The following is a 27,751-nucleotide window of genomic DNA, read 5'->3' as shown; positions in this document are numbered from 1 at the left end:
AAAAAATTTGGGTCTTTATCACCTAGAAAACTTTTCCATCCTTCTACTTCCAATAGAAGTTGTGTTTTCATAAAGTTCATGTTGAGTTTTTAATTCTAAATGTCCTCCGCTGGCTTTTTTCTCTACTAATTCATCAACTATTAAAGACATTTCCTGTGCATAGAATTGTCTTCATCACAAAAAAATGTTTTATAAGACTAATTAAAAACCTTTCTCATTTTACTAATATAACAAACTGAAGGCCCTAGAAAAGCATTAAGTTAGATGGAAAGGATTTCTCACTCTCTCTTCCACTAAAGAGACCCCAAAAGACAGGCAACAGTGACTATCATAAAATAAAAGGTCACCCTTTTTCTAGGAACAAACCATTTATCAATAGAAAATAATTGTCTTGCCACTTGCAAGGGATCCACAGCAATAGACAATGTTTTTGGCTCACATAATTACAAAACAGTAAAAGTTCAGAAACACTAGCCTGAATCCACCTCCCTATTTCTACCCTTTACAATTCTCATTGCCCTTTGGGCCTCCGCTTGGAAGCAAATGGAAGACAGGCTGAAGTTTTCTCAATTGAGCTGAAGCTAAGAAACCTTTGATATGCTAATAGTCCCCTTCAAACGGTAAGAATTCACACTTGCATTAATTCAAACAATTTGTGCAGAATGATGTGAAATGGCACCTCTTTTAGAGGCAACCAACAAAAGGAGAGAATTGGAATGTCTAAAGAAACTAAACAACAGAACATTTGTTCTGTTAGTATTCTTTCTATCATGCATAAATTTATTGGAGGGTGGAAGGAAAGAAAACAAAATAGTCCACAACACACCTGAACTTAAGTAGAGTTTCTTATACAGTGTTTCTCAAGAATAATAAGGATACTAAATTTAAAGTTACAAAGTTACCTTTAGCTAGGTCAAAATAGTCCCATCCAACTTGGAACGTTACCATAGGCACCCCATAAACTATTTTATTTTTCCGCTGTGGATGAATATTGCCTCTGTAGTGCCTATTTTTTAAAGTTTGCCCAAGATCAAACCTGATTTGGTAAGAGATTCCCCAACAGGTAATTATTTACCAAAAGGATGCGACTTTCTTCATTGTGCAACTTGAGGTGAGCAAAGAGCAAATTCGGTGGGACCAGTTCCAGAGAGAAACACTGACAGAGAAATGAATGAACCAACTACGTCCGTTAAACATACGCCTCTGGAGGGAAAGAAAGGAGAAGCACGCATAGTGTAAAAAATGCAGAAGAAAATCAAAGAATTGGGGGTGGAGTGAAGAGGCGACTGCCACAGAACCTGGCCTTTGTAACGGGAACCATATGGTTGGTGGCTGCAGCTCAGACGCTCCCAGGCTGCTTAGAGAAGCTGCTAAGCAGCCTGACACCTTTCAAGAAACAGGAGGAAAACATTTCCTCGGTCTGAATCTGAGACAGCACAGTTTACATCAGGAAGAATGGAATGAGGGGGGCAAGAAAGAGGGAAAAGACAAAGGGGGAGGAGTCACTCGAAGACAGGGACAGGTTAAGACGGATACCGCTGGATACTGCTAGACTTGTCCCTCCAACTATGCATTTAGAGGACAAAGTAAACGCAAAATTTAATATATATGTATATATGGAAGACATATATACGTTCCTTAGCTTCTGCTCGGAGATACTTTGACCCTAAGTGAAGATTTCAATCCAAGCCCCGTAGTTCAGGGAAAGGAACAAACTTTACTGGTCCCAAGCGAGAGTCTTGCAAGCGCGCCTCCACACTGCAGGGGCGCTTTCGCGGTTTGGATTGTCTTGGCCCTTCTGCTTGGGGGTCGCCACAGTCAGTTAGCCCAAAAGTCTCCTCTTTCCTCGCGGTCTTCCCACGCCTTATTCTAGGAGCTGACTCCCAACCTGGCACCCCTATCCTACAAATCAGGCTCCTCTAGGTTTCCTACTCCAAAGGCATCCCAGGAGCCCACACCCGGTAACTTCTCCTGCAGGCCCAAGGCGGTCCGCTGCTGCCCTCTCACTGCCGGTCCGGGAGGCTCTCTGCCCTCCCCGTGGCCCACCGGGTCCTAGGCTCCGCCACCCTCCCGCCCCGCCAGTCTTCCCCGGCAGCGGCTGCTAGCCGCCCCTAATCGTTGCCAGCCCCAACGCTGGCGAGGCCACATCTGGCTGCGCTTTGCTGTCATCCTCGCTTTTCCACATTACCTAACCACCTACAAGAAGAAACAACAATCCGTACAACTCCTGCAAACCCTCCCCCACCGTCCACTTTCCCTGAACTCGCTCCCAGGGCTCAGCCTCTGCGCTCCACTTACAGACCCGGACGGGTCTGCAGGCGGGAGGGGGAGCGAGGGGGACTGCGCGCTCTCCGCCCGGCCTCGGCCCTGCACCTCCGGAACCGAGCTGCCCAGCGGAGGGCGAGTCTCACACTCCCCTCCCCATCCCGACTGTGAAAGGGCGAGTGGCACCTTCGGATCCCAAGCTTTTAAATTTAAAAAAAAAAAAAAAGCATGTTATGGCAGCTCCATTCTACAACCCTACACCGGCCCCACATAGTCCCCACCAACGACTGGTGCCTCGAAAGCGATACACACTAGATCCAGGAGAAAAGGAGCAGGCTGGACCGGACTAAGAGTTCTGCGTATCGATTTCTCCTGGGGGGGGGGAGGGGGAGAGCTGCGAGCGCGGGTCTCCCCTTGCCCGGCGGAACAGAGACAGCAGAGCCCAACTAAACCGCGGTTCCCTCCACCTCCAGCACCCACCCCCCAGGCAGGAGGCGCAAAGCAAACAGGTCTCCGAAGCCGGGCACAGAGGTACGATTGTTCGCTCCCGCGGCTCTTACCTCGGTCTGAGAGCGTGCCCCGGGGGAGGGCCGTCTGGCACGGGGGCCGCGCGAAGGGAGAGGCGCAGAGGGCAGCAGCCGGGTGGCTGGAGAAGGCCGAAGCCCTCCGCGAGCGGGTCGCCGGCTGCGGAGTCCGCGCGGGAGGCAGCGCCGCGGCTTGCCGGCCGGACACGGCCCCACGGCTCGGCGGGTCCTCCTGCTCGGCCGCCGCTGCCGCCTCCAGCCAAGCAGCCAGCGCCGGGCGGCTCCAGGGGTTAAGTCAACATTTTCCCGCAGTTTCCCACACGCCGCTCGGCGAAAGAGGTCTTTTCACACACGCGCACGCACCCCCTGACTGCACGCTCCCTTAGTAGAAGAAAAAAAAATTCGGGAATCAGAGCAAAAGGGGTGGTGGAGGCGAAAGCCTGACAGAGGTGCACAGACTTGGGAGTCCCCTCGAAGCGGCAGCCACGGGAGGGGCAGGCGAGTAGACGCCCGCGGCACGAGGCCAACTCAGTTTGTCAGGCAGAGCCCCTCAGCCCGCCGTCCGCACTGGCATCCCTCGCGCCGACCCTGCGGCCCGGGGCAGGAGACAGCAGCGGCCCCTCCTCACATTTCGGATCTCCCGGCCGAGGTTTGAGCGGTGGCCGCTGCACCACGAAAGGTTGAAGACGAGAACTCAGGTTCGGGGAAGCAGGGAGGATCAAGGGAGAGTCACGCCACGCACAGCAACGGAGGGGAGATGCCCCCAACAATCCCAAAGAATTCTCCGGTAAGCTCCCGATTTTGCTCCAGCACCTCTGCGTGTGTGTGAGCGGAGAGAGAGTGAGAGGGAGAGAGGGGAGAGAGGGAGAGGAGAGGCACAGAGACGGGGGAGTGCGAAGTCCTGACACAGACTCTCGGAGAGGTCTGAACTGGAGTCACCTCCAGCCTCCTCCTCCTCCTCCCCACCAAATCCCCACCTACCCCCCTCCCCACCGGAGTTCGGCTAATCATATAAACATATTAGCGTGTACAGCAGCAAAGGACAAATCTCTCCCTCCTGATTTTTCCAGCAAGGGGCTTGGGCAAACTCAAAGAAGATTACAGGCAGCTAAGTACAAAACGTGGAGCAGATAATCTATAACTCATTGCCGCCCAATGGCCATTTTCCACTCCATTTGAGCAGCTGCGGCGGCAGAGCGCCCAAGGAGGGTGGGGGTGTCGGGGAGGAGCGAAGGGGACACTTACGGGCTCGAGCCTTTCGGGTTTTGGTGGCGACGGCAGAGCTGCCGCCCGAGGACAGGCCGGCCCCGGCTCCGCCGGCGGGGCGGCCGCAGGGCTGTCCGGGCGGCGGCGGCGGCGGCGGCGGCGGCGGCGGCGAGGGACGCGCGCTCACGGCCACGGAACGCGCCCGGGAGGCGGCCTGCTCAGGCTCGTGCCCCTCCCCTTCCCTCCTAACCCAGTCCACTCGCGTCCCCCCAGCCGCAGGTCTCGGGGCTCCGCATCCAGCCTCCCCCCGCCGCCCCATCAACGCACCCAGTCAACCTCTAGACGCCCCACCCCGCCCCCCCCAAACTCCACTTACTGCGCGCCTGGTCCTCCGCGCGCTCTGTCGGCGCACGCTCTCCATCCTGTCCACACACACGCACTTTAAAAACATTTATTTTATTTCTGGAACTGGGTGAAGGGTATTCAGAAGAGTGCGGCGGAGCGCAGCGCTCCAGCCTCGGAGGCTGGGCGCAGGGGGCTGGCCAGCGGCTCGGGGTCCCCCTCCCCTCTTCCTTCCAGGCCCAGGAGCTTTCTCCTTGCCTAGACTTCGGGAAAGGCGCCCAGGATGCGTCTTTTACCCACCCCGTCTCCAGGTTTTCTCTTTTCTCCACGCACCAAGCCGGAGGCCCTTAAACTTTTAGTTTCCGCAGCCCTCCTTTTGTGTGACTGCTCGGAGGAGAAAGAACGTCTGTTCGCCGCGGCTGCCTCCGTCCGGCTGCGGCGCGCAGGGGACGCTCCAGGGTTAATGCGTCTTTGATACCTGAGATTTCCGGCGCGCTCGTTAATGAAAGTTACATTTTTTTAAATTGCGATGACTTTTTCTTTGTAGTTACATTGAGCTAGCTAAACTTTGACTTTATTGACTATATTTCACAAGAGCGTTTTGTTTGTTTTTGATTAAACTCACCAGGATAAGCAACGGAAGGAAAGGAGACTATAAGGCTCTTTACTCCAAGTATATTCATAGTGCTGTTAGGTCTGTTTCCCTCATTTCCTTACATTGAAACTGCTTTTGCTCTTGTCCTCTGACCACACTTCCTTGCCCCTCTCTGTTGGCAGTGTCAGCGGACAGCCAGGCAGAGCAAGACCCAAACTGAAGGGAACAGACCACTACAAGAAAAATCACATTGGAAAAAAATATATAAAATCCAGTTAATTGTGTTATACATACGAAGAAAATCAAATCTGGAATTTTTTTTTTTATTTCAAAATCTCTGAGCTGAAAACAAGTTTTCAGGTTTATTCATAAAACACTGATTCTACTAATGAATGAAGCCATTTGCTTTAGTTTTCAGGAAAAAAAAAACTGATTTTCCAAGATTTAAAACCTCTAGAAAAAGGATGAAACTTGATCTTCTTTGCTTTCAGAAACAATATGTACTTTTTGTTTCTGTGGGTATGTTGCAGTCATCATTCTTGAGAAATCATTCCAAACAATGTTATTAAAATGTCAACAGTAGATTGTTCAAAAGACACAATGATTCTAAATACCTATCAGCATTTTGTCACAAAGCCAGATATTTTTAGTACAGAAGTTAATCCAACAATTGGTCAAGTTTGTTCTTGACTTGCATAAAATCATAAGTTAAATGTACATGTGTCCAAATAACTGGAACTTGCTCTTTTAGTCAATGCATTATAATTCTCAGATTAAAACAAAAATCTTGGCTAATTCAGTTTCTTCTATTTAATCTTGGTATTTTAACATTTCACCATTTTAAAAAATAAAAGGAGCAATTGGGAGCATTTGTTCTTTAAACCACAGGCACACTTCAGTTTGGAATTTCTTAGATAACATAATTTAAATATTACCAGACACCATTCAAACTAGTCTGGGAAAAGAAAAAAAAAAGTACATTTATGAAGACCTGGTGTAAAACCTTATAATGTACCTAAGTTTTTACATATGGCAAAATTCAAAATACAACAAATCTACCTTGCAATATTGAATCAGACTACTTAGTTGAAAAGAAGGCAGAATTGGAATTCATAGATCTCAGATGTTATTTATATCGCAGTCCCCTTTAGCACTTATAATTAATTTATTTGGAATTATAAAACATAGTATGTCAGACTAATAATTTGATTATTCAAAAAAATGTTGCCCCTTTCTTTTGTTCATCTTGAACATCATCTGGGCATAATTCACAAGGAGCCCCAATGAGTGCATAGATCAATCTAATCCTATTTCCTTTTGGAAAGCAAAACTTAGGCTGAAGTTTTTATTAGTGAGCCTAGTAAGTAATCAATAGACATTTTTGCCTGAATTAAGCTGCCCATATGTTGGCTCATTTACTTATTTATTTAACTCTCCCAGAAAGAATCTAAGAACCCACTGTCTACATTTCATAGGTCTGACATTCTTTGATGTTCAGAACATAAAATGAGTCACTTCCCACTATGTTCCTAAACAGACAACAGTCACAAAAAAAGGAGACTTAGAAGGGGAAAGAACTTATCAGAAGACAGTTAAAACTATAGGGAGTGGAAAAATCCCTATGCAAACTGCAGATCTTAATGCAGTTAGATATGAATTCTAAAGAGTTCAAAGGGTTCAACACTTTTTTCCTAAGAATATAATAATTTGCTGCTTTTTAAAAATTATGTCCAAAATTATTCTTTCTTCAAGGTGTTTTAAGAATGAATCAATTTTAATTCTTTTTTTTTCTATCTATACATAATACATTTCAAATTTCTTTGTATATCCATAAAGAAAAATTGAAAGAAAGCATTCAATTATTTTGATACATTCAAAATTAAGCTGTTAGCCACAAATCTGCCATTACAAAGGAACACCTAAATGACATACTCCACAGAGTATGTCCACATCCCCAAAACATAGTTTACCTGACACTTCATGACAATTCAAAACATAATTTATAACAATACAGGTGTTATGGTAAGGGAAAAAAAAAACAAGAAGCTTAATAATATCTGCAGATGTGAGCAAGTTAAGAAAAGTTAGAATATGTTCTGCATTCCCTACAATCCAATCAATTTAACTACTCAATCTAAATTATTATTTAAGTAATGGCAAAATCATTGACTTATTCATAATACTTGCTAATTGTTTTTAAAAATAAATCTACAAAGGACAAAGGAAACACCCATTTCCATTTGTTTTATGTTAAATCAACATCTAACCACTCATGGTGATTTCATTCAAAGAAAACAGAAGGAACTCATTAGCTTATGTGGTTAGAGAGATTGATGGGCTTCAAGCATTTTAACCATACATGTTTTTTCCAACTGTAGAAACTCGTGTTTTTAATTTAAGCAACTTGAAGAAACTAAAGATTATTTTATTCAATGGGCTTATGTATTTCTGATATAGATAGTATGCTAATTTTTAAATTTATTTACCCTCCAACTATCTTTATTTAAAGGGAAGTAATCAGGTATTTGTCAAAACAGAACATGAATAATAGTAGTTTAGGAAACCAATTAAAGAACCTAAAGTAGTTTGGAGATGGACATTATTGCAAAATACTGTGATTAGAGTAAGTCAACAAAATGGTAGCTTCTTCACACTAGCAAACTTAGATTTATACAAGCCAGTGGTCTAAAAAGGGCCTGCTCAGTGGTGGGATGAAGAAAAGATATTGGGAATTGACCGAGGGTGGAAAATTTCCAAGAAGTTTGAACTACATAGATGTTGAGAAGTATCAATGAGGGAAGATTGTGTCTATTTGAGGGAGCACAGTTTTGTCTGTGATTAGAGCTTGTAAAAGTTTTGAAAAGAAACAAACACCAAACAACAATAACAACAAGAAGAACAAAGTGAAATTACTCTACACTCTAATTCAGAAATAGAAGTAAAATCAACTAATTTTATCCTAATTTTATATCCTAAATTTAACTCAAGTCCCTTTTCTTCCTCATTACTGTTTGATAACACGTGGTAGTGAAACTAGTTTTCCCTACCCTAGAAAATGAACTATTTTAAAGGTCTAGAGCAGATCAAAGCAATATATGAATACCAAACTCAACTAGAACTGGTTGGAAGTTGCTAGCTTTGTTTTTCATTTTGGCTTTACCACACATGTAGGCTGAAAAGAAATAAAAACTCATTTTCCATGAGAGCAGAAACATATGAAAGCATTTGGCAATACCAGAAAGTTTTTAACTATTCTCCCAGCTCTCTAGGCTGAGTAAATTTTGTCCAAGGTCAAACTTTACCCAAAATGTAGAGGTGTAGTCATAAAAGTACAGATAATTTAAAGTATAGTATACATATGATTATGGTTTGCTGTGCTTAAGGACATTGTTTATAAATATATAATCACACATACTATTAATAGCCATCATTTTGTAATTAATACTTTTTTAAAATATCTACCACTACAACTGGCTACATGACATTTTCTGTGTTTCAAGTGTTTAAATACATATAATTGTATATAAAACATAATTTTTTTTTTAATATTTATTTTTTAGTTCTCAGCGGACACAACATCTTTGTTGGTATGTGGTGCTAAGGATCGAACCTGGGCCGCACGCATGCCAGACGGGCGCACCACCGCTTGAGCCACATCCCCAGCCAAAAACATAATTTTTATACAATTACAATTATGATACTCAAAAGCAAGCAAATTTAAAAAGATATCCCTCATAATCATGACTATGATTATTTTTTGTTATGCAGAGATTTGCACAAACTTTGAATTAGTCTTTCCCATAGATTGTTCCCATAACTCTTGTTAATCTCTACACCTTGAGGATTTTCTATAATTGGGTCTTATAGATCTTCTTCTATCAATGCTCTGTCAAACCAAGAAATGTAACTGTAAGAACGCTTTTTATAAAAGCTATTTATACTAATTTACAATCATTATTTTGTTCATGATAAATACTCATAATCAAATGTTTTCTTATTTAAAATATGTGGTTTAAAAATAAACCTCCTAGACTGGAGTTGAAGCTCAGTGATAGATCGCTTGCCTAGCATATGTGGGGTGCTGGTTTCTATCCTCAATACTACATATAAATAAATAAAATAAAGGTATTGTGTCCATCTACAACTAAACATATTTTTAAACTTCCCTATCTCCTTTTAATGTGCAAACCTCTACCCCTGTAATCAAAGAAGATGAAATGTCTTTAAACTTTCTTTGAAATTATTGAAGATAAATTGAGTAACCAAAAATTACAATGTTTTGTTTGAATGTGCAGTTCTTGGTAAAGTATATTGCATTGCTTTGGTGTAGAACAAAGCAAAGAGAAGGCTAATAGTAGCAGTAACTCTCTATCAAATCTGAACCCTTAAAGATAGCCAAATAGGAATTGTGCAGAATAGTCAAAATGGAATTTTTAGTGCCTCTGGGAATATGACTTTGATTATTCATGTCATATTTTGTTATAGTATGGCAAAACTTGCTAAAGGCAGTTAAGAGTCACAAAACTTGTTCAAATGCCTTCTTTGGATTTTAGAGAGCCAAAGCTATAATTATATCATACTTCAAATGTATTAAAAATACATTAAAGCTTTCATAATTACACAGCATGAAATAATAATTGTAATACATAGCCTTAGTATTTTTTAAACACCAAATTTGTTTCATTATTGAAAATATTTTATGGTTGAAAACTGTGTTATATGAAATGTTGACCTTGGCTTTGATTGATCATGTAAATTAGGTGTTACACATTTTCATTATTTTGTTTTCTAATATGACTGTTGTTTGTTTTTGTACTGAGGATTGAACTCAGGGATGCTGTACCACTGAGCTACATGCCTAACTCTTCTTATTTTATTTTATTTTATTTTGAAACAGGGTCTCACTAAATTGCTGAGGATGGCCTTGAACTTGCAATCCTTCTGCTCCCACTGGCTTCCCAAATCGCTAGGATTGCAGGCATGATTGTGATTCTTTTTACTCCACTCTGTAGCTTTATTTTTGAAGGCTTTCATTTGTTGTGCATATTTTAGTAAAAATAAATTTGTCTGAACATGTAAGAATTAGAACAGAAATTTGCAAATTAAAATGCTGTCTTTTAAGCCCAGTTCTCCTCAAGTCACATAGTTTCTAGATAGGATAATAGAATGTTTCTATCTCTATTCTCAAGAATAATTTAAATCTTTATGGTTCAGTTTTCAACCCATTGCAATTCTTTACAATGCATTCTTAGGGTCACAATGAAATCAATCACTCAGGTCCTAGACCAAACAATGATATATAATAGGCATATGCTTTTGTGATAAGTAAAAGTAAGTATTTTAGGTAAAAAAAAAAAAAGTGAGTTTTCTCTAGAATTAGCTTCCAAATTTAAAATCACATTAGAATATCATTTATACTTCAAAAGAATATTGAAATGATCTTATAGTGATAAGTTTTTGGTTTTGTTGAGTGATATTTACTGAAGAAAGTATGGGGAAAAATTAGGCTAAAAATAAAAACACATAAATAACCTGTTCAGTAACTCTACATTAAAAAGATATTGCTGAACCATCACCTGGATATTCTTTGAATGCTTTTGTTTTGGTGATGGAAATGTGTTTTACCAAATCATCCATACTCTTTTTAAATTGTCCTGCTTACCAAAATCACAAATCTACAATATAACTAAAGAGGATGATTAGTGTAAGAGTGCCCACCATCATTTTGGAAATGTAATTTAATCTCTGACCCCAGTTTAATTAGGACTATGTCCTTAACTACTTGAATTAATGGCTCAAATTCAAATTACATATTCTTGGGGCAGGGAGTTGTTTGGTTGGTTGTTTTTGTTGTTATTGTTTGGTTCTGCAAAGCAGAGGATTGAACCCAGAGCCTAAGGCAGGCTACAAGTCTTCTACTACTGAGTTATATCCCCAACTCTCAAGTCATATTTTTAATTGTTCAGACAGTATAAAATATACTGCAAGAAAAACTAATTTCCTGCTTATTATCTAATGATAATTGAAACACAATAATTCATTATAATACTAGGGAATTGCTGTATACCGAGTGGCATGTCTAAAAGAAAAAGGTGATGGGTATAACAAGAAAAAATATTTATAGTTTGCTAAAATAAAATTAGAAAAAAGTTGAGGATAATTGCTGACTATAAAATGTAAATGTTCATGGAACACAAGAAAATGAATTATTTTTAAATAATATGAATCCCAGGAAAGCTATCATTTCTTTTTTTTTTTAAAGAGAGGAGAGAGAGAGAGAGAATTTTTTATTATTTATTTTTTAGTTTTTGGCGGACACAACATCTTTGTTTGTATGTGGTGCTGAGGATCGAACCCTGGGCTGCACGCATGCCAGGCGAGCGCGCTACCGCTTGAGCCACATCCCCAGCCCTATCATTTCTGATTTAAAAATAAAGTTGTATAATCTAGTAAGGAATCTGAAAAATATCTACAAGAATGAATTTTGACATTTTCATGTAATTACTCAATATTTACTTTCTTTCCAATGCCCTATTTCAAAATGATTATATACAGGCACATACATATAAACTTATGATTATATGATTATCTATGTATAATGTCCACTTATAATTGCATATATGTTTATTTTATACAGGTATAGATTTGAGATGATAATGCTCACATATATGCATATATTGAATATTTTTATTCAGGAATAAATCATGTAATGTCAAAAATAGATACTAGGTTGAATACTTAGAAAACTATTTTTAACTGCTTGGGTAAATTTATAGATTATCAAAATTTGGAAGTAAAGTATTTTGTACCTTATAACCAAGGGAAGTCTCTTCCTGCATGAATTTTCCAGTTAATGAAAGAAGTGTTTAAATACTCTGTAGTTAGATTATTAACTTCTACAAAGCTGAAACAGATGTGTGTCTTAATATACCATTAAATTTATGATATACATAGAACCCTCACATAGAGCTGAGCAGAGGCCAATGATTCTAATTTGCTCTAGATTTATAATAACCTGATCTGGTTTTTGTAAGTACTGCAACACTTTAAACAAAATTAGAAAGCAGTTGTGCTTTGTGTGATTAAAGATGCAATTCCCTTTGGGGTAATGAGAAAAGTTAGAACATGTTTCTTTCTTTATGGATGTTTCTATTATAAACAAGAGTGCCATACATTATATATTTTTGTTACTATGATTTCCTTGTTTTTAATTATAAAATAAACCAATTGAATTTCAGCAGAGTCTCAAATTGAAACTATGCCAAAATTTAGCTGAAGAATGTGTACTGAACTTCATAAAAATCTTTAAAATTTTTCCCAGGGTCTTAAGGTCTCGTTATACAAATGCCAGTTCACAATCATTTTGTACAACAAAACATCATTTTGGTTCAAATCTACGCAGTAGAAAATCTTGAGTGCCAAATACATTTCAAAACCTAGGAAATAATGTGAATAAAAGTGTTCAAGAATAGTGACTACTGGATTCATATGTTACAATTAGAAAAAAATAGGGTTTTTTCTCATTATAAAAATAATAACTTTTAGAGCACATTAATTAAAACTTCTGTTCTACTTGGTGAATTATTATACATCAGCTCCTAAACACAAATCATTTTAGATACTTTAATTCAAATACTATTACTACTGTTTTCTTTAAAAAGTCAGAAAATGTTGGTCTAAATATCATTGTAAACATATAGGTGCATATTTATGTATACAGAAAATAAGTACACACAAAAGTATTAATTCATTAAAAGTTTATCTCTTATAAAACCTTTATTAGCCCTTGAAGTCTTTGCCACTTCATATAAAATGATTTATCTTTTGAATAACAAGGTTCCATTAATCTGTTTGACAAAGGAATTTTTAAATCACTTAAATAATTTATTTGAATGAATTATTTAAATTCTGTAAAATATATATATGCACATGTAAATGTATATATCTGTGTCTATATATTTGTGGTCTAGCACAGTATCACAAAAGAAATACAAAAGAGAATTCAGAATACATTGTCCTTGATAGCAGCAGTGTAACTTGGTGTTACTGCCCATGTGTTCTCTGATCACCCATTGTTTGCATGGGACCCCTGTTAGAAGGCTATTTATGCTCCATTTGACAGAGTGATTTAATGTCAGAGAAACTTGCACATTGTTTTCTATATGCATTTTTAACTTTGCATTTTTACTGAAATTGTAGGCTGACAGTTTTCAAAATGTAAGAATAATAAAGACATTTATTCATCAGAGATCGAAATCCTGCTTTCCTCAATCTAGTGCTATGAGTGCTACTGGAAAGTGGTAAACATACTCCTTCCCAGAGAAATAAATCATCTGTGGATAAAGAGGGCAAATATTTATTAAAAAAAAAAAAAAAGAAAGAAAAGAAAAGAAATGGGCTGGGGATGTGGCTCAAGCGGTAGCGCGCTCGCCTGGCATGCGTGCAGCCCAGGTTCGATCCTCAGCACCACATACCAACAAAGATGTTGTGTCCACCGAGAACTAAAAAATAAATATTAAAAAAGAAAATTCTCTCTCTCTCTCTCTCTCCTCTCTCACTCTCTCTTTAAAAAAAAAAAAGAAAGAAAAGAAATAAGGATATACATATAAAATTATGAAGAAATACACAAAACTATAGGACATAAAGTTTAAAAAATTCCCTCAAATAGAACTTATTCTTGTTCTTCTTCCTCTGAAGATATATTTTTACTCATAAAAGTAATGAAAATGATTGAATAATTCTTCAACTATGATGAGGTTATAGAATAAATATGTGACAGGTTCTTATCAATTTATTTTTAAATGTGCAAGAAAATTAACTTTCACTTAAGTATCTCCATCACTGAACATAATGATATGTATCTGTTCTTTTGTCCTGCTAGTCTGTTTTTTGAGGGGAGACTTCATCCGGTTTTTCTTCCCTGTGTGTGTACTCGTCTCTTTATTGTGTTAGGTTTTGTTGGATTTATTCAGTTTTTATTTCAGTTTTGCGTCTGATCCTTTGACAAATTCCTTTAATTTACCAGAAAGGTCCTAATTTTACATATAAAAATCTCTATATTTGTGGCATTTAGTAAATTTGGAAGCTGCCCTCTTTTCTAGTCCTTTACTCATCTAACAATTCCATAAACCCAGCTATCAGATTTTTTTTTTTTTTTTTTTTTTTTTTTTTTACTTATTACCCTTAACACTTAAATTTTAGGAGGGAGGCATAAGAAACCCTCTGCATTTTAACACAACTTTAAAAAACCCTGATTTATCCTAGTAGAACCATTAGACTCTGAGCCACAGTCTGTTTTTTATGTTTTAGTTTGAGACAGAGTCTTGCTAAGTTTCTGAGGCTGGCTTTGAACTTGCAATCTTCATGCATCAGCCTCTTGAGTGGCCAGGATTACAGACATGAGCCAGCTCTTTTGGTGAGTCATGGCCTTTTTAGGAAACAACAGTCTTTTCTTTCTTTCTTTCTTTCTTTTTTTTTTTTTTTTCTTGCAGTACTGGGGATTGAACCCAGAGGTGCTCTATCACTGAGCTATATCTCAACCCCTTTTTATTTATTTTTTTTATTTTTTGAGACTAAGTTGCCCTAGCTGGCCTAGAACTTGGGATTCTCCTGCCCCCACTTCCTGAGTACTTAGGATCACAGGTTTGCACTACTACAACACCAGGCAACAAGTCAGTAAAAGGTCATTTTTTTTTTTTTTAAGTCTCAATTTTTAAGTTTGGAGGAAAAAAAAAATAGACTGCTAAAATATCTGCTAGGCAAGCACTTGCTCTACCATCAGCCCACATTCTTGGAACTAGGAAAGACTATCTACTTTGTATGGCACGGCAAGTAACAGTATTGGATGTTATTCAGAATGGCGATGTACCCATCACACTGAGGTAATTTTGAAACCTTCTACCTATTCTCAAAAGCTTTTGGGATAATAGTGGTCTTTTCAGTGCCTAGCTATAGTTGGCTGATAGAAAGTATTTATGAAATACATAAATTAGAACCCTATAATCTTGAATATCATTAAAATATTTAATTCAATGTGAAGGCTACTTCTTATGCAAATGTTATCTAGCACTGCCTTTTGTTTTGGTACTGGGGATTGAACTCAGAGGCACTCGATGACTGAGCCACATCCTCAGCCCTATTCTGTATTTTATTTAGAGATAGAGTCTCACTGAGTTGCTTAGCACCTCACTTTTTTTGAGTCTGGTTTTGAACTCGAGATCCTCCTGTCTCAGCCTCCCAAGCTGCTGGGATTACAAAGTTTTTATGTGTGTGTTCTTTTAGGTAAACAGAAGCACATATGGAGGCAATTTGCTGAAGGACTTTCTAGCTTTTACTGTTAATTATTTTCCTGAGTGTATGTGTGTGTGTGTATTTGGGCGCAGGTGAAAATATCTCAAGGAAGGCAAGAAGTTAAAGCATTTCTGTTAGTGAATTTGGAAAAGTGGAAATGTCAGCTGACCATTACATTTTACCTGGGTCAGCCCTTCTCCCCTGTACCCTTTCTATCCCAACAATTTAAACAAGATAAAGATAAATCCAGGGAACCTCAAAAATTAAATTCAATGAGACTTTTCAAGGGTTATGTTTTGCACCCTAACATTTTGGATTTAAGGCAAAACATCTTTGATGAATATACATTATGCAAAAAGTACCATATTTCTTTCTTAGCTCACTTATGACTCACTGAGCTCTCAAAGCCCGAAACCCTACCTCCAGGAGCCAAAAAACATTTTAACCAATTTTGTCCTGCCAGATACCAGAAAATTATATTAATGTTATCTTAAAGAGTAAATTAATTAATAGGAATTTCCAAGGAAGGAGATGTTCTGATTTTCTGCTGACACTTTAAATGTATTTTTTGTGGTTGTTTATGCTTCAAAATCCCTAGTAATACATAATTTCTGAAAAAAGCCTTTGTGCTCACTGTAGTAACATTACTGAAACTCTACTCTCCTTTAGTTAACAATTTAATGAAAATTTCATTTAAACCGTATTTTCTTAATTCTATTTGAGAATACATGAACACCACCTGCCTACCATTTTATTAAAGAATTATCTAGACAGCTTTCCTGTTAAAACTTTATTGGAAGAATTGTGTTGTTAATTGTTGGGGTACAGTCCATTTAAAAGAAAATAACTTACTGTGTAGACTGGAAATGAATGCCTATGATTGGTTCTGCTTCATTTATTCATTTAATTTATTTGTTCACTTAGTGACACTACTGAGGTTCGAACCCACAGGTGTTCTAACACTGAGCTACACTTTTAGCCCTTCTTTTTATATTTTTTATTGAGGGGTCTCAATAAGTTGCCCAGATTGGCCTCAAATTTTCCATCCTCCTGCCTCAACATCCATAATACCTGGACTAACAGGGGTGTTCCTCTACCCCTGGCTGCTTCCCTAATAATAGGAAACTTTTCTTCCTTCTTTTCTTAAACCTTTCCTCTTTCCTTCCTTTCTTTCCAGGGTTTGAACCCAAGGGCACTTTACTGAACTATATTCCCAGCCTATTACTTATTTATTTATATATGAACAAGACCAAATAATCACTAAATTGTTGAGATTGGCCTCAAGCTTGCAATCCTCCTGCCTCAGCCTCCCCGGCACTGGGATTACAGGTATGTACCACTGTGCCTGTTTCTTTCTTTCTTTTCATTAAGCAAGAATCTTTTAAATGACAATAATAAAATTAAGCTCTTAATAGTCATAGTATTTATTTTTCAAAGATTTCATCTTGTTTACCTTTTCACTTTTTCTATCTAATATAAAAGATATACTCGGTTCTTAAATAATTACTTCAACCAATTCATTTACTCTGTTCATATTTTAAAATATGAAACATCTTTACTATTATTGTTAACTCTTAAAAAAATATATACTTTGAAAAGGGGAACTTCTGGGCTGGGAATATAGCTAGTTGGTAGAGGACTTGCCTTGCATGCACAAGGCCCTGGGTTTGAACCCCAGTACCACAAAAAAGTGGGGGGTATTTCTTGTCGTGATGCTTAGTAAGCATCCCATAGGAAAATACCTAGTTGAAGCTCTTTATAAATTCGCTTCTTACCTAAAATTCTAAAGTTCCATTCAGTCCAGAATTTAGTAAATGCCATTTGAAGTCACTTTACTCTGCAAATGCTTTTAAAACACCACACTGAAGTGCTTGACACCTCCATGCAAAGAAGTCACAGATGTTATTTTTTAAAAATATAAACTATATTGAAGATTTATCTTTTTTCTTCTCCCTTACCTTGAAAGAGGTCTGAAAATGACTGTATAAATAGTGTATAGTCACTTAACTTTGACTAATGCTAAATTTTAAATTTCTTTTTTTCTTTCTTAGAAAAATAACATAATTTCAAAGGATAAAATGTCGACCAGACCACCTCAGTTTAGATATCAACTCCATCATTTTCTAGCTATGTGTCTTTGAGCAAGTTAGGGAGTCTTATATTTAAATTAACTCTTTCTTTTCTCATTTATAAAAGAGGAGTGATAAATGCATATATCTTACAATGTCATTGTGAGAGTTATATGAATCAATACATATAGTGTCTGGCAAAAAACAAAACAAAACAAAACTATTCAAATATTTGCTATTATTTTGGTACTTTTAATAGCATAAAACAATTGAAAATTTTTTCAAAATGCCTAAAATTTTACAAGCTAATATGGAGCAATATTGACCATTCTAATTCAAATATATTTTAGCAAAGAATTTTCTTTTTTCCAGTGCTGGGGCTTGGCCCCAGAGCCTCATGCATGCTAAGCATGCACTCTACCACTAAGCCAAATTTCCTTTATTTTTGCTGAGAGCCACACCAAGAAAAGGGCTGTTAAAAAAAATTGCCAGTACCCAGCAAAAACATGAGCTGATGATGAGACCAGAAAGGATTCACTAAATGGTGAAGATGGTTACTTGTCACTCCATGCTTCCTGTTCTTCCTTGTTTTCTCCATCAAATAAGTTCAGTCCAGTTTAACTTTGACTATAAAGATGTCCTTCATGCTTAACTTGGTTGTACTACCTAATAAAAAACACTTCCAAAGGCTAACTCAACTTTTTTTTTTTTTAAGCTAAATTACCTAAGGAATCCTACACATTCTTCCAATGACTCATTCTGGCAAAGGTTCTTCCTAGGAAAGATAGCATCACAATGGCTTGGAGGAGAGGGGAGAAAAACTCAGATGATTAAGGAACAGTAGTCTTCATTTCAACCATTAATTCTAGGAATTAGCCCTTCCTGGTAAGGAAAGTAAGTCAGAGGAGAGAGACAATAGACCCACTGGGTATAGCTAGGATATATATAACTAGTTAACAGCTTGGTTCAGGGAATATTTGGCATTAATTTAATTTTATTTTTTCAACGCTAGAGATGGAATCCAGGGCCTTGAGCATACTAGGCAATCACTCTATCACTGAGCTATTGTCTTCAGTCCTGACATTAATTTTTTAAATGTATATCCATTTTACTATAGACCACAAAATGAATTTTGGCAGTAGAAATTATCCCCTCATTAATATAGTGTACAAATAAAATAATAAGCTTGACTTCTTTGTTACATGGAGTTAACTCTTCTTGGAGCTGCCATTTTGTGTTTTTACTGAATTTAATTCAAGAGGAAGAGGAGAGCAGGGTAGGGGATGGAACATTAATCAAGTACCATCTATGTGTCAAATATGGTAAGGGCATTTTAATATTACTTTATTTTAGGGCTGGCATTCAGCTGGCATGCACTGGCAGGGTTTCTGGTAGTTTATGACCAGCATCTGTTCTGATCTATTGGTGCCCAAGCCCAAACATTTATACATTATTAAATATTTTAGTATTACCCCTACTTTAATCTTCAAAATAAACCTCCAGGGCTGGAGATGTAGCTATTTTAGAGTGCTTGCCTAGCATGCATGAAGCCTTGGATTCAATCCCCAGTATGGAGTTGGGGATAGGGGTTTACTCAAAATAACCCTCCAGGAAGATGGGAACACTGGGAGATGGAAGGAGAGATACCACTGGGACCCCTGCCTCTGACTCCACCTGCTCCTCCCCATCCTGCCTCCAGGAGGTATTTATTCTTCTCTGTGACAGTTTGGATCTGGAGCTGGGAGAGCCCTTTGTTTTTAAACATTTCCTTCTGTGAAAGTGTCTAGACTATGAGTATAAATTCTTCTGGATAGCACGTTTGATTTTTTAAAGTTATGTTTTTCAACCCTGGCAGTGGTGTCTCCGGCAGCTGTGTGGCCCATAGGGAACCTGAGGAAGAGAAAAGTCAAGCCAGGTATGCTACCGCCTGCATGCACCTGTTCCTGATTCATGCGGCCTCCTGGATCCAAGTTTTGAATCCTTGGCTACATACATTGGGAAATAGCAGGTGTGCATGTGGTAGCTAGATGCCTGTCCATCTACAACCAACCAGAAATGCTATCATTCCCGTGGTAAATAAATAAAACGTGAGACGGAAAGATTAACGTGCCTAACAGTAAAACAAGTATTGGAAGCTGAATCTTTCAGATTCCTTTTAGAGCCTACATTCTGTCCAGGTACATTTCTTGTTTCAACTTTCTCTTAGCTGAAAAACCTGTTTCTCTAAAAGCAATCTTACATAGCAGCCCAATATATTAATGAGAAACAACTATGTTGGCTCTGATTAAAGCAAAATAGGGAGCAAGATTCACCCCCAGCTACATCCCCATCACTTCTGCAGGTCCTGCAGCCATCTTCACAAAACTCAATATTGGCTCTTAAGAGTAGAGTGGGAAAAAACATTGACCTACAACGTGCTGCCATCCTCAGACCCACTCCACATTGTTCACCTTGGTAAATAATTCATTCAACAAACACACTGTGTAGCTATTGAATATGAGACTCTAGGAATACAAAGATAAATAAATACTGTCTGCCATCAAAAATCTCATAGAGAGAGGAGGAATAAAGAAAAAATAATAAGTAAAACAAAAACAACCACTGATTCTATGCCTTTCTGTGTCAATTCTCACAACTGAAAGAGAAAAGGATGTTCTTCCCTTAACAGATGAGAAAACTAAAATCTGAAAGGTTAAGAGGATGTATTGTCATGCATTCCTGGAGGCAGGCAGCAAGGATTACCTCCTGGGTCTCAGGAATGCCAGAACCTATCCTTTTTCTTCTGGGGGGTGGGGGGGGGGCAGGGGATACAGCCTGCAATTTGTTGTAAAACTACAACAAAGTAAGCACATTTCAACACAGATTGAAATTTAAAATGCACATCACTTAAATTAGAAGGAATAAAAATCCACAGAAAACTAAAATCATGAAATTATTATTATAATAATTTTCTTCTCTTCACACAACAGCCTTGAGAGGTAGAAGGGCAGATATCATTATTTCCCTTTCATAAAAGTGGAAGTAAATCCCTGGGCTACTCATGGAAAGTCACACAGTAGGGATGAAATTTTCTTGCCTAATGTGGGGGGGTGGGGGGGGGCTGTTGAGCAGTTGTGATAAAATCCCTAACTAGGTTTGAGACCTTAAGCAAACGAAATAACATTTTTAGGCCACAATTTGCTCATGAGTAAAAGTATAATTCAATCAAATTTAATGATATTTAGACCAAGCCTGTCGGAAGGTAGGTGACTTGGCCTTGCTACTGAGAAACCATGACCCTATGTGTAAATCCAAGAACTTATGGATGGAGAAACACTAGAGGAAAATCTAGAATAAAATAAGAAACACAAGAGATGAAATAGCATTATGTGACTATGTTACAGACTTTCTGGCCAGAAGGAGAAAAAGAAGGATTCTTTTCTACTGCAGACCACAAAACTGACAAGGCAGCCACATATCTTAGTGTTAGGGATTTTAGTCTCCAAGTATTTGCAGAAACTTTCATTCCTCAGAAAGCAAAACACTGACAATTTCTTGACTGGCCTTGCTGATAATTTCATTTCCCAGAAGGCAGAGTAAGCATTAAGGGGAACTCCTGCTCAGGACCCAATTCTGACAGAAACCAGTAGGTAAAATGGAAATGATTGGAACCTTGGGGAAAAGCAACCATGCGCTCTTAGAGTTTGATTTAAGCAGTGTTCTGCCTATGCAAACACAAATGATTCTAATGAGCAAGAAAATGGGGAGGAAACTAAAGAAACCAGTGTGCTGCACAGGGACTCACTGACAGGCTCTGAATTTAAAACAGCATGCGCAAAAGATGTTAAAAGGGGACTCATAATCAAGCATAAATATATGAAGGTAGCATAGACGTATAAAAATTCAGCAACACTAAAGCACAAAATGAACTGGGACTTGTGAAAGAGGCTAAAAAAGAACCCAAAGTGCTTTTCCTTAGCATGAAATAAGAGGGAAGATCAATAAAGGAATAGGCCCATTTTTTTTTTGAACACATAAAATTCATTCATGAAAAAGAAAGCAAAGCCTCTTTATTCTTTTAGGTTTCTTCCCTGTTGACTCATTCATATCTCTGCTCACATGTCACTTCTTCAGAAATTGCCTTGACTGCCCTTTTAGAAATCATTCTTGGAGCTGGGGATGTTGCTCAGTGGTAGAGCACTCTCCTCACATACGAGGGATCTATCCTCAGCACCACAGGAAAAAAACAAAACAAAAAACAACTCACTGACCTCCAGACTTTTCTCTCTTTGTGGGGGAGGGGATTTACTGGAGGTCAAACCCACGAGTGGGTGGCTCTACATTCCCAGCCCTTTTTTGAGTTAAGTTCTTATTAAATTACCCATCTGGTCTTGAACTTGTGATCCTCTTGTATTGTCGCTTCCTGAGTCCCTGGGGTTACAGGCTTGAAGACTTTGCATATGCAGTCACTGACTGTCATTATTTTACAGATGTAAGTATTTTCTCTCTTTTGCATTAGAATGTGGCAGGGACATTGATTTGTTCACTGCTGGATCTCTAGGACCCAGTAAATATGTGTTGAATGAAGTCAAGACCATTAGATTTTGGCTAAACATGAAAAGACAAACAGATAAAAAGATATAGAGAAATTTATTGAGGACCTAGTTGGTATCAAACACTAAATATTTACACTCACTCAAGCTTTTAATCATCACAACACTCTAAAACATGCATTATTATAGGGTTGAATAATTTGCCCAGGACCACTCAACTACAAAAGTGTAGAGCTAGGACCTGAGCTAGGACCTATTTAGGTACAGGGGTCAAGCACTTAACCTATACACTGTACTGGGAGAACCTAACTGGTCTAGGGGCAAATGTGTCTCTTGACCTCAATGAATTATTACCAGGGACCTTCTAAATGATATTATGGAGTGTTTAACTGATTACCTTTTAAAAATGGGGTGGGGAGTTGGGGGAGGCTAGGACAGAAATGCCTTATATTAAGAAAATGGCAGAACCTGGAAACTTTAGATCCTTGAAATTGTCATTGCTTGGTGGGTGGGGCATAGATAGCCTACATTATATTTATAAGAAGTTTGTGAGCATTTTTGAAAAGTGGTTATTAGGAAAACATATAAGTTCAAAAAGGATCAGTAATTTATATATATAATTTTATATATTCTCCTCTGTTAGAGTTAGCAAACCTGCATATCAGGGCAATGGAAATAGCAAAGCATTCAGTCTTCCTTTATATCTTTGTGAACCAGATGGAGAAATGTAGGTTCTGGGATATATTATCATATTTTTGTAAGTGATTGAGTGATTGCCCCCAGTGGTGATGAACATATTTATCAATGCCTGGTGTGAACATATTTATCAATGAGTGAGATAAAGCTATAAGAAGGCATGACTTATTAAAAACAGGTTACATGACAGAAGGAAGGCTTTGGATTATAAAATCAGGATGTAAAAATAATTAAAACATGGACAAAATCTAATAATATATAATTTGGTGGGAATATTTGTGAGATCCTGCCTTGGTACCCAAATACCAACAGCCCAAATTTGCTTTGAAAGATATGTGACTTAGCAGCAGGACTCAGGGAGAAAAATAAAGGAGATTTACTTGGCTATGAATCAACGGAAAAACATGGTTGCAAAAAAAAACCACCACCAAACAGGAATAGATTAGAGTGCATTAATAAATTTAGAATATAAATAAAATAATGGATCCAGGCATGGTGGTACACACCGGTAATCCCAGCCACTTGGGAGACTGAGGAAAGAGGATACAAGTTCAAGGCCAGCCTCAGCAACTTAGTGAAACCCTTAGCAACTTTACAAATAAAAAAAATCAAAAGGACTGGGGATGTAACTCAATGGTAAAGCACTACTGTGCTCATGCCCCTGTACAAATAAATAAATAAGAAGAAAAAAGAAGAATAAAATAATGGAGAGGTCTGGGGATGTAGCTCTTGTGTAGTATTGCAGAGTGTTTTCAGAGCATGTGTGAGCCCTGGGTCTGATCCCTAGTACCACAAAAAAAAAAAAAAAAAAAGAAAAGAAAGAAAGGAGAATATAATCTAATTCTGATTTCAATTGTTTAGATTACCATCTAGGAGTAACATTTAAGGAAGATATGAATGTAAAGTTTATAAGATTTCCAAGATATATAGCTTGAATGGTCTTATATTTGATAGTTACATCTGAATAGTATAAACATAAATTTAATCATTACTCAGAATTTACTATTTTCTAGACACTATGTTAACTATTTTACACTAGTCAATGTTAGCACCAGCCCCAAGAAGTTCTAGGTTATTTTAATGTTATATGAGTAGAAAATTGAGACTGAGAGATTTTAAATAATACAAAAAAATAAATACTAACAAATGATAAGGCTTACATTTGAAGGGAGGTCTGTCTCTAGTACCTGCTCACTTATTCTCTATCATGAATTTGTCCTACTAAATAGAAAGAAATCATATTATAATGTAGAGGCATATGTGTACATTTGTACATATGATGATAAAATCACATAAAATAATAGAATAAAAATAATATGCAAGAAAAAGACTAGAAATAGAAATATCAAAACATTAAGAATAGGAGCTGGGTGTGGTGGTACACACCTGTAATCCCAGCAGCTTCAGAGGCTGAAGCAGGAGGATTGAGAGTTCAAAGCCAGCCTCAACAATGGTGAGGCACTAAGCAACTCAGTGAGACCTTATCTCTAAATAAAATACAAAAAAAGGGCTGGGGATGTGGCTCAGTGGTTAAGTGCCCCTGGATTCACTCCCCAGTACCAAAACAAACAAACAAAAAACAATAGGAATAGGTCCTGGGAAAATAACTATTTTCTTCTTTATCTACTTTCTACTTTCTTTAACTTTCCAGATCTTACCTAACCCTATCCTAACTTCATGAAACTCACTACATTTTTTGAGTTAAAAAAAATTCCTGTAAGTATATGGGAGAGGGATTCATTTTATTACAAGTGCCCCAAAGAGGCTGAATAAAAATACATTAAAGTATCATAAGGCATATTTTAGTTTAAAAACTGAACCACTTGTAGTCAGAATTTTTCAAAGAAAGAATACCTCGATAGAAGAAATAGTGAGTTCGCTGTCCCTAGAGATGCAAACACAAGTCTGGAAACACTAATATTTAATCATTGTTGGCTAATATATCACTTCATACTGTGGTCTTTTCAATCTGCTTAAGGGACCTTATGTTATAAATACATTTAATAAAATATTTGTTTAATGGACACATGAAACATTCAGAAGAGGAAAGTAGCCTACAGATAATATTTGGTTTCAGTACCAGCGTTTTATGAAGTGAGCGTGGACAGCGAAGACTGGACTGAAAGCTGTCATGGTCATTGGTTTACTCAAATCGCAGCTGACCCCTGGCTATTGACACTGATCACCCAGTAAGTGGTCCCTCCAGGATTTGCTATTGGAGCATGACCTCCTCTCATATACTCTAGGTCTCTGCTTCCATTCCAAGCTCAGGTAAGTGTTCCTCTTTTTTTTTTTTTCTTCTCTCCCTAAACCAGGACTTCTGCTATCTAAACTGAAAGCTCTGAGAAAGCAGGGAAAATGTCTCTTTATAATTTTTATTTTTTTATTTTTTTAGTTGTAGTTGACACAATACTTTTATTTTATTTATTTTTATGTGGTGCTGAGGATCAAACCCAGGGCCTTGCACGGGCTAGGTGAGTGCTCTACTGTTTAGCCACAACCCCAGCCCCAAAATGTCTCTTTTTTATCTGTTCAGATTGTATATAATGCTTGATTCAATAGACACAAAGCAAATATCTATTGACTCTATCAGTTTGGCATGTGTATTCACTAAGTTTTTGTTTTCTTATCTAAATATGGTCAAAAGGACCACCTTTGATTTCACATATAAACCATGGCAGAATTTACTTTAAGGGTTGTTAATTATTTTGTTATCCCTTGCTAAAATCATGCTTTCTTTTTTGAGTAGAAACCAAGACCCAAGGCTTCAGCATGGAGATATTTTTTTTTAATTAGAGTAAAAAAAAAAGTTTGATTTTTCTTTTCAAGAAAGAAAATTGTCAATTTTTGTCAAATGAAAAGCATATAAGTTAAATTTACAAGATAGGGGACCAGACAAATTTGAAATATTATCTCCTCCTTTTCCAAGATAAACTCTACATGACATTGACCTGTGGTCCTACCATACAACTTTTATCCATATTATTAGGGTTGAGTCACAAAATAATTATAATAAATTAAATGTTATGCTATCTTTCCCCAAATGTTCTTCACATAGTTGGAAATAGTGATGAAGAGGACATTGTTATGCTGAAATCTGCTTAGCAGCTTTACAGGGAACAAACTAGATAGGCTTCATTTGTTTTTGTGGGTTTTAAAAAAAAATTTTTTTTGTAGTTGTAGATGGACAATACTTTTATTTTTTTGTTTATTTTTATGTGGTGCTAAGGATTGAACCCAGTGCCTCACAGGTGCTAGTCAAGCACTCTGCCACTGAGCTATAGCCCAGCCCTTCATTTGTTTTTGTTCTTACATATATTAAAGCATCCTAATGACATTTTTGTAGCTTCTCAGAAGTTGGGCATAATATAACCTAGAACATACAACCTCAAGAAGAAAATTATTGAAATGCTTAATCAATATAGAAGAATCACTATTTTACTTCAAGAAAGCATAACTAAATATATTACTAAGACAAAAACAAAAACAAAAACCCATCAGATATTGTGATAATGAATGGCTCAGTAGGAATATAGAACAAAATGCAAAGTAAGAAGTTTGGGACAAATGGTCACATGATCATTAATAAAATGGGGAAAAAAAGAAAAAAGCAACAACATTATTCACAAAGTCAACTTGGGAACATATTAAAAATACAAATTTAGCCAGGCGGGCACAATGACACAAGTCTTAATTCCAGTGGCTTCAGACCTGAGGCAGGAGGATGGCAAGTGCAAAACCAGCCTCAGCAACAGTGAGGCTCTAAGCAACTCAGAGAGACCCTGTTTCTAAATAAAACACAAAACAGGGCTGGGGATGTGGCTCCCATGGTTGAGTGCCCCTGAGTTAAATCCCCAGTACCAAAAAAAAAAAAAAACAACTTTTCTAGCCCACATGTTTGTATATTCTGATTCAATAGATATGATATGGTAGTCGAAAAAATATATAATTTAAAAATGTCATCCAAAATTCTGATGCTTAACCAAGTTTGGGAACCCTAAACAACACAGTGGAGATAAGCAGACAGTACAGAGCAGATTTTTGTCCTCAAGAATCTCACAATCCAATGGGTAGACTTGACAGACCCTGGTGATTGACTAGCAAGCAGTGTTATTTCTCCTGAGGCCCCTCTCCTCTTTGGCTTGTAGGTGGAAGTCTTCTATTGTGTCCTCGTAGTCTTCCTCTATGTCCTCACCTCCTTTCTTTATGAGAATATCAATCATAGTGGATCAGGACCAACCCCAATGACCTCACTCAATTTTACTATACTCTTCAAAGACCCTGTCTCCAAATACATTTACATTTTGAAGTTCACGGCTTAACACATCAAGCAACATATGAATTCTGTGGACACAACTCAGCCCATATTCCCTAACCAGAAGTAAATCAAAACTGACCAACAGATACCTAACATGCATGGCACATACCTGTAATCACAGCAACTTGGAAAGCTGAGTCAGGAGGATTGCAAGGAGGCCATCAAAAAATTGCCTTAGCAATTTACTGAGGCTCTAAGCAACTTAGTGAGACTCTGTCTCAAAAAATAAAACGGGCTGGGGATACACCTCAGTAGTGAAAGCACTGCTAGGTTAAATCTCCAATACCAAAAATAGAAAAAGGAAAAATTTTTATAATCTTCCCCTAAATTTCAGTCCCTTCCTTCTCCATTGAGGCCAGATGAAAGCTGAAGTAGAAAGTAACTAGAAAATAATATTGCATCCAAGAAGGTCTTCTTGATGGAGTGTCTATAGATAGCAGAAATTTAATTATCAAAATGCTGGTGCTTTGAACCTTGGCATAGAAATAATTTGGGGCAATCCTTACTCTGAGCTGCCTCTGAGGACAGTGTGCATTCTGGTCAAGGCAGGTACTAACCCAGAAGTTCTTCCCAGTCCTTCCTCTTGTGCTGGAAAAGGTTCTATATAACAGGTGTGACTCCTTCATTGCCTTCTGTGAGTTTGGGCATGGAGGAAAACCATCACAGAAGTTAATTTTCTTTATATAACTATAGTTCTCGGGACCATTTTGGGTGTAAGTTACAGAAGTTCAAATCCAGCTTCAACAAAGGCAATTTATTGGTTCATAGACTTCTTAGAAGTTTAATAATTGGAATGAAGGCTCAGAATTAGCTTTCTTCGAGATCTATCAACTCACATATTCTTCCTTTGCCTCAATCTGTCCCCTAATTCCAGTTTAAAAAAATTACACACACACAGATTTATGATTAGTTTA

The 27,751-nt window shown here is 37.9% G+C and overlaps 1 protein-coding gene and 1 long non-coding RNA gene across 51 annotated transcripts in view; one reads left to right on the top strand and one right to left on the bottom strand.

The window, feature by feature from the left end:
* Adgrl2 (adhesion G protein-coupled receptor L2) overlaps positions 1–27,751 on the bottom strand; it is a 619,253-nt gene that overhangs the window by 179,407 nt on the left and 412,095 nt on the right. For 44 of the 50 annotated variants that reach the window (XM_078026548.1, XM_078026555.1, XM_078026566.1 and 41 more), the window contains exon 1: positions 2,826–2,966. The exons of 2 other annotated variants lie outside the window; for them this stretch is intronic. The gene's annotated coding sequence lies outside the window, so the exon portion shown is untranslated. Of the gene's footprint in view, positions 1–2,825; positions 2,967–3,417; positions 3,558–4,034; positions 4,171–4,371; positions 4,391–4,637; positions 4,779–27,751 lie in introns of those variants that run through there. 4 more of the 50 variants (XM_078026553.1, XM_078026554.1, XM_078026551.1 and 1 more) reach the window with 4 other exon arrangements.
* On the top strand, positions 3,477–12,169 carry LOC144368094 (uncharacterized). Its single transcript, XR_013427868.1, has 2 exons — positions 3,477–3,576; positions 9,830–12,169. It is a non-coding gene; the product is annotated as an uncharacterized LOC144368094 (long non-coding RNA).

This window comes from Ictidomys tridecemlineatus, chromosome 11 (genome assembly GCF_052094955.1).
Source record: "Ictidomys tridecemlineatus isolate mIctTri1 chromosome 11, mIctTri1.hap1, whole genome shotgun sequence".
NCBI lineage: Eukaryota > Metazoa > Chordata > Mammalia > Rodentia > Sciuridae > Ictidomys > Ictidomys tridecemlineatus.
Note: the sequence above shows the minus strand (reverse complement) of the source record. Positions and strands in the feature narration are given on the sequence as shown.